Genomic DNA, 6,254 nt, shown 5'->3' with positions numbered 1-6,254 from the left:
TGTTTTCTTTCATTTTTTTATTTATTTAATATTTTTTTGAACAAAATGTATGAAAACAAAACTTTCTTACAATTATCTTATAAAATCCATAATTTACGAACTGTTAATCTAAGCACGCTACATTGATTAATTTTGAACCACACTAAAGATTTTTACCCAACTAGACGTTATGCGGTAGTCCAAAGCAAAAACTAAATGAATTTCAATAATTCAAAGAGGAGTAAGTGTTCAATTGCCATCAAAGGCCCAAGATCCTACATTGGATAGAATATTGAAGCCTTTGAGAATAGTGAAAACTTTCCTCGATCAATCTAACTATTTATAAGACAACAAAAGCCACCTCTATTAAGGAGACACTTTTTGTGTGACGTCCCAAATTTTGATAATATAATACAACAATATATCGGGGTTTAACTAGCAGATACACATCATTTTTAAGCACAAAATACAAATAATTATACTAAAGAAAATATTGTTAATAGTTACAGATAAAGTTCTTCAAATCTTTAAATACAAATCAGTTCCTTGATACAAAAAGATTATCCCAAATACAGGAAATATACAATCCAATCTCTAAGGTAGCTATGGTTCTACAAAGCTTTTAGGGATTCTGTTCTCAGTATAAAACACGCCTTCACCTGGCATAAAATGCCATGAGCTTGGAATGCCCAGTAAACACACACACCCAACCGTTTTCCCATTCCAAATACGCAAGTAACATAACGGCACGATCAAAACATACAATGAAAGCAATAATTAAGTAGAGCTTATAATTAAATTTCAGTTCTCATGAATAATAGACAATTTTAGTTAGTTCTAGGCAACTCCCCGCGGAATGTCATTCCTACCCAACCACTAACACTGGCCACAGGCAATTCTGATTCCCCCTAGGTTAATACAATACCAATGCGTCGCTTATCGCACAATTACCAATGATGCCCACGCACCTAGGTTACATGCCTGAGTGGTGACATCACGATCTGCCCCAAGGGAACGGGCTTCTACGGATATTCTTCCAGTGTGAGATCCTCACTGCCACCCTTATGCCTTCCATTTCCGTTAAGTAACCAAAATACCTCTCATGCCACGTTAGGGTTTGAAAGCACACTTGCGCAAGATTTCACAAAAAATGGAATACATTCCACTATATCATACTCTTGAATCCATCATTCATTATCTCATAAAATTTAATATAATGATCGCAACCCATTACCATCCCATTTCATTTCCCCTTTATTAAGTGTATTATGTTCTCACTTATAGCAAAGCATGGTCAATATAACTACGAATCGAAACTAAACAACAAGTAATTTATTCATGGTAAAGAAAATTCACAATTTATCATAGAATACATATCAAGACTAAGACATTCAAGAAACATAGAATATAAAAGTTGCAAACCAAATAAGAGCATATTAACACAAAATTTCTAGATTTCCATATTTGAGCCATTTGAAAATAATTATGAAAAAAATACTTTTATTGGCCCTAAGTACTTGGCCTCGTATGAGTTTGTAGATAAATAAGTCTAGTTTCAAACTCAATTTACGAAAATAGGATAGGTATTTTAGATTTTAAGATAATTTAGAATTACCAAGATCTATCCAGATTTATTAACCGTTACGCAAATCAGTTTTTCTCTCAAACCATTTACTCCCTTGAGTTCAAACAAATTTTAGTTGAAATATAACACCAAGATTAATATTTTGACATAAAATTGGGCTCAAGATTATTTTTCTGAAATTTTCTAAAAATAGATAAAGTTGACTGTTTTTCTGGTTCTGTGAGTAACAAACTTAGAAAAATTGTTTAGGTTATAAGAATACGTCCTTAGGTCCTATCAAAATTATCACATACTCTAGACATACCAAATATTACACTAGAGAAACAGATTTCGAGTTTATGGAGTTTTGATAGGAAAATAAATTCAAGAGAGGGAAAAGATTTGCTGCTGGAAATTTAAGAAAGAAAGAGAAGCATACCATTTCTTGATTAATACACATTTATACATGAGTGTAGGCCTCGACTACGACATATATATACAAAGAGCATGTATTAGGAGGGGAAAAACAAGTGGTAAAAGAACTTGAGAGAAGAAGTGATGTAGGTTTACCTTTGCTGTACAAGACTCAACACGTTTTTCTTTTTCTTCTTCTCTTCTCTCTCTCTCTCTCTCTCTCTCTCCCTCTCTCTTTTTTTTTCCAAGATCACTCTCTCTCACTCCTCTAATGCATGGCTGAAAAATGTATAAATGAAGGGGAGAAGTGTGCATATATAGAGAAAGGATTGGAAGGTTTCTTAGGGGCCAAGTTCCATAGGTGTAATTTGTCAAAGTTGTCCATCAATGTCATCAAGGCCATTTCAACCCTCACATGACTAGCTACTTGGGCTCCAAGAAAAAAAAAAGTATATATATATATATATGAGATATTTGTATTTATAAACATAATATAATAGGCATAAGTACATTAATTAATAAGATATTACAATTAAGGGTTGACATGAAATAAAATAGAAGTACATAGGGATTAAGTCTAAATTTATGAAACCTTAATATTGAGTATACAATATACTTAACATTAGAAAATAGTTAAAATAATAAATTTGGATCCCGTTAAATTAAAGCACAAACAAAGGCGAGAAACCGAGCAAAAACGGCATTGTTGGGAATTAAGATTTTAAAGTGATTAATCTATAATTATAGGGTCTAATAATTAATAATAGGGTTTTAAAGGTGATTATTAATCTACGGGATCGATTAGGGTTTTCTCGAATTAATCCATGATGCTTCCCGATTCTAAGGTTTAAAACGTAATTAAGCAAAAATTCAAGGGCTTTATTGAAATAAAATCAAGGTTAGGGATTTAACAGTAATTACAAAAATTAGGGTCTCTACATTTTGCATTAGAGCTTAGAGGGACAAACTCGTTAAGCTATCTATTGGGCCTATTTAGGGCTTATTTAGACTTTTTTAGTATTTTTTTTTACAAAGACTTATGAAAAAATATAAAGAATAATTTGATACTTATAGTTAATTTTTGACTAAAATGTTTGGTTCCCAAACATCTCCTTAGTACAACTTACGATAAACTAAAAGAGGAGTAAGTGTTCAATTGCCATCAAAGGCCCAATAGCCTATTGAATAGAATATTGGAAGCCTTTGAGAACAGTTGAAGACTTTTCCGATTAATCCAATTATTTATAAGACCATACAAGACTTGCGGAGAAACCTTTGAATTGGAGGCCAAAGAGACAAACTCGTTAAACTAGTTAATGAGGGATATTACAAATTCAGAAAAATATACTCAAAATTTATCCGGAAATATCAACGTGTGGTTTAGATTCATTCTACTCATCAATCCCACAATACACAATTTCAATTTCCACCACACAACCCATTCTTGGCCAAAATCTGGGTCCCTAAACTGTTTGTTATTGGACCTATTTAGTGTAACTTATTGTAAACTAGAAGCTGATAATCATAAAGCAAAAATCAAAAGTACCCTTTTACCAGCTTTTCGATAATGAGTTTTTTTTTTTCACCTTATTAAAGCTATTCCTTCTTGATAAACTGTATGCAGAAGTTGCACCAAATAATTTGGTACAAATTTTCAAAATTAAAAACAAAAATGCTCTGAATAACTCAAATAGACTACACTAAACAACACTATTAGGCCGCTCAATAGCAGACAATATTTTAGATTGGGATTGGACCACATGTTTAACAATAAGTACACCCTGAAAACTAAATGAATGTCAATAATTTAAGGAGTAAAGTCTTCAATCACTCTCAAAGGTCCAACAATCCACATTGGATGGAATATTGGAAGCCTTCGAGGACAGTTGAAAACTTCTCCAATGAATCTAATTATTTATGAGACGACACAAAACACCTCTATTGAGGAGACACTTCTTGAATTGGAGCTAACTATTGGACTGATCAATAACACACAATATTTTCAGATAAAAATTGGACCACCTGTTTCAAATGGAGAATTTTTTTTTTTTTTTTTTTTTGATCGGCAAAAGAAAACTTTATTGATGGAAAAGGAAAATTACATCAATAAAGTGAAGCTTGGAGCTAAAACAAGCTCCAACCTCCAAGTTAGTGAGAAACCAACGAGCAAAACACAACGGAGATTGGACCACGCATCTAGCAACAATTGTATCACGAAAGTTGAATGAACATCAACAACTAAAAGAAGAGTAAGTCTTCAATTGATCTCAAAGGCTCCAACATTCCACATTGAATGGAATATTGGAAGCCTTTGAGGACAATTGGAAACTTCTCTGATCAATCTAACTATAACAAATGTTTTGTAGATTTCTTTCTCACTTGCCTTACAAAGTTGAAGCTATCACTGGATTTATATAGAGATGGTTTCTCTCTACTTGTGTTGGAAAATCTAGACGAATCTTACCTACATATCACTATCATACATTATTCTATGTTATCTGTGTTATCTCTTTCGAATAATCAAAACATTGGCCGGGTTTATGCGGCGTCCTGCTCAATATCCAATAAGTCCATTTGGCAATTATTGTATTATCAAATTATTATTGGGTGAAATACCAACTGTAGGAGAGGGTTCAAGAAAGGAGTTGAGAAATTCGAATTCTCTGGAATGTGATAAAAGGCTTAGATTCTTCAATAATCTCAACTTAGGAACACAACAACAAAGGAGATGATGGAGATAAGAGATTGGGTGAAGAAGAAGGCAAAATGGCTAGAGAATAGAATAATGGCAATGCTCTCCCATTGATCTCCCACTTTCACTCTCAAGGTTGATAATGGAGAAGGGAAATTAGTTCTTTCCCAAGAGTTAAAAATCTCCAAAATCCATCCCTTGTAAAGCTATGGGTGGGTGCTATTTATAGGCACCTCATGATGTAGGATGGAGCCCATGTGCAAGGCACATGGGGGATATTCTCTCTAACCACCTTGTCCGAGGGGGTGACTTCTCCGAGGAGGTGACTTCTCCGAGGAGGTGACTTCTCCGAGGATGAGAAAACCCCGAAGAGGAGATCACTCCCTCGGCGAACCCTTCTTCTTAGCCACACCTAACCAATGATCCCCAATCATCCCAAAGGGTCAGGGGTAGTCCCAGAGGACGTCCTGCCGCAAAAATATTGCCGAGTCTCATGGACCCCCCGGGGTCGTGCCACATCGACCCGGGTATAGGCTAGTTTAACCGAAGAGTGAATTTATCTCCACTCACCGTCCTCGGGATCGGGTCCTTTGTTCGAACTCCATTACGCCCATGGTTCTGGTGCGTAGATCCCGGAAAGCTCCGAGCCCGCAAGTGTTCTGGGACTCATTAACGGAGCGGCTTCTAGATTGCATCTGAATCCGTTCGAAGCCAAGTGCTTCGGATCTCTAGATTCGTAGGTCCGAATCCTTTTGAGTCCGAGTGCCTCGGATCTCTAGGCTTGTTCAACACCCTTTCGAGTCCGGGCCCGAGTAAGTCTCTAAGTCTCTAAGTTCGTGGATCCGAACCCCTTCGAGGCTTAGAGCGATTCAGCCCGTTTGATGGCGATAAATCTGGGCCCACCGATTCTTGGACTTGCAATAAATTCGGGCCCACTAATCTTGGGCTATTGGGCCTAAATAATTTAGTGGGCTCAAATTAGCCCCTCTTACATTTGCCCCTTGCGTGTATGAGAAATTTTAAATTTCTCAGACATGCATACTGTCATTTCTCCGGCCCTGTTTCGCATCACGTTCCCAAAAAAAAAAAAAAAAAAATATTTTGTCACGACAGAGCCTATGGATAAAGTTGATGGCGCACTTCAATTTACAGAAAAAATTGACAAGCAAAAATTTAATTTTTTTTTTTTTTTTTTTTTTTTTTTTTTTTTTTTTTTTTTTTTTTTTTGGCTCACACGTGCCTTTGTTGTTTGGCACACACGGATAATGCTCTTTTTTTTATTTAAGGAAAGTGCCAAAACCCTAATCCTTACAAACTTTGCACAGCCGCCACACCCATTTCAGCCTTTCTCTTTCTTTCTTTCTTTAACCCAGCTTTTCTTCTTCTTTGAACAAGACCAACCCAGCTTTTTCTTCAAGAACAATCTGCTCACTGACCTCCATTGCATCTCCAGTCTCCGTCTCTGCCATCGTCACTGAAGACACTCCGACGCCACCGACATACCGACGCCGACTCCTCTGCGACGTCACTGCCATTGCAGGCCTCGACTGACCAGCACCGACGCCACCGCTACTGCCGACCTCGACTGCCCGGCGCTGCTGTCCG

This window comes from Camellia sinensis, chromosome 11 (assembly GCF_055761805.1).
Source record: "Camellia sinensis isolate YWXY chromosome 11, ASM5576180v1, whole genome shotgun sequence".
Classification (NCBI taxonomy): domain Eukaryota; kingdom Viridiplantae; phylum Streptophyta; class Magnoliopsida; order Ericales; family Theaceae; genus Camellia; species Camellia sinensis.
Note: the sequence above shows the minus strand (reverse complement) of the source record.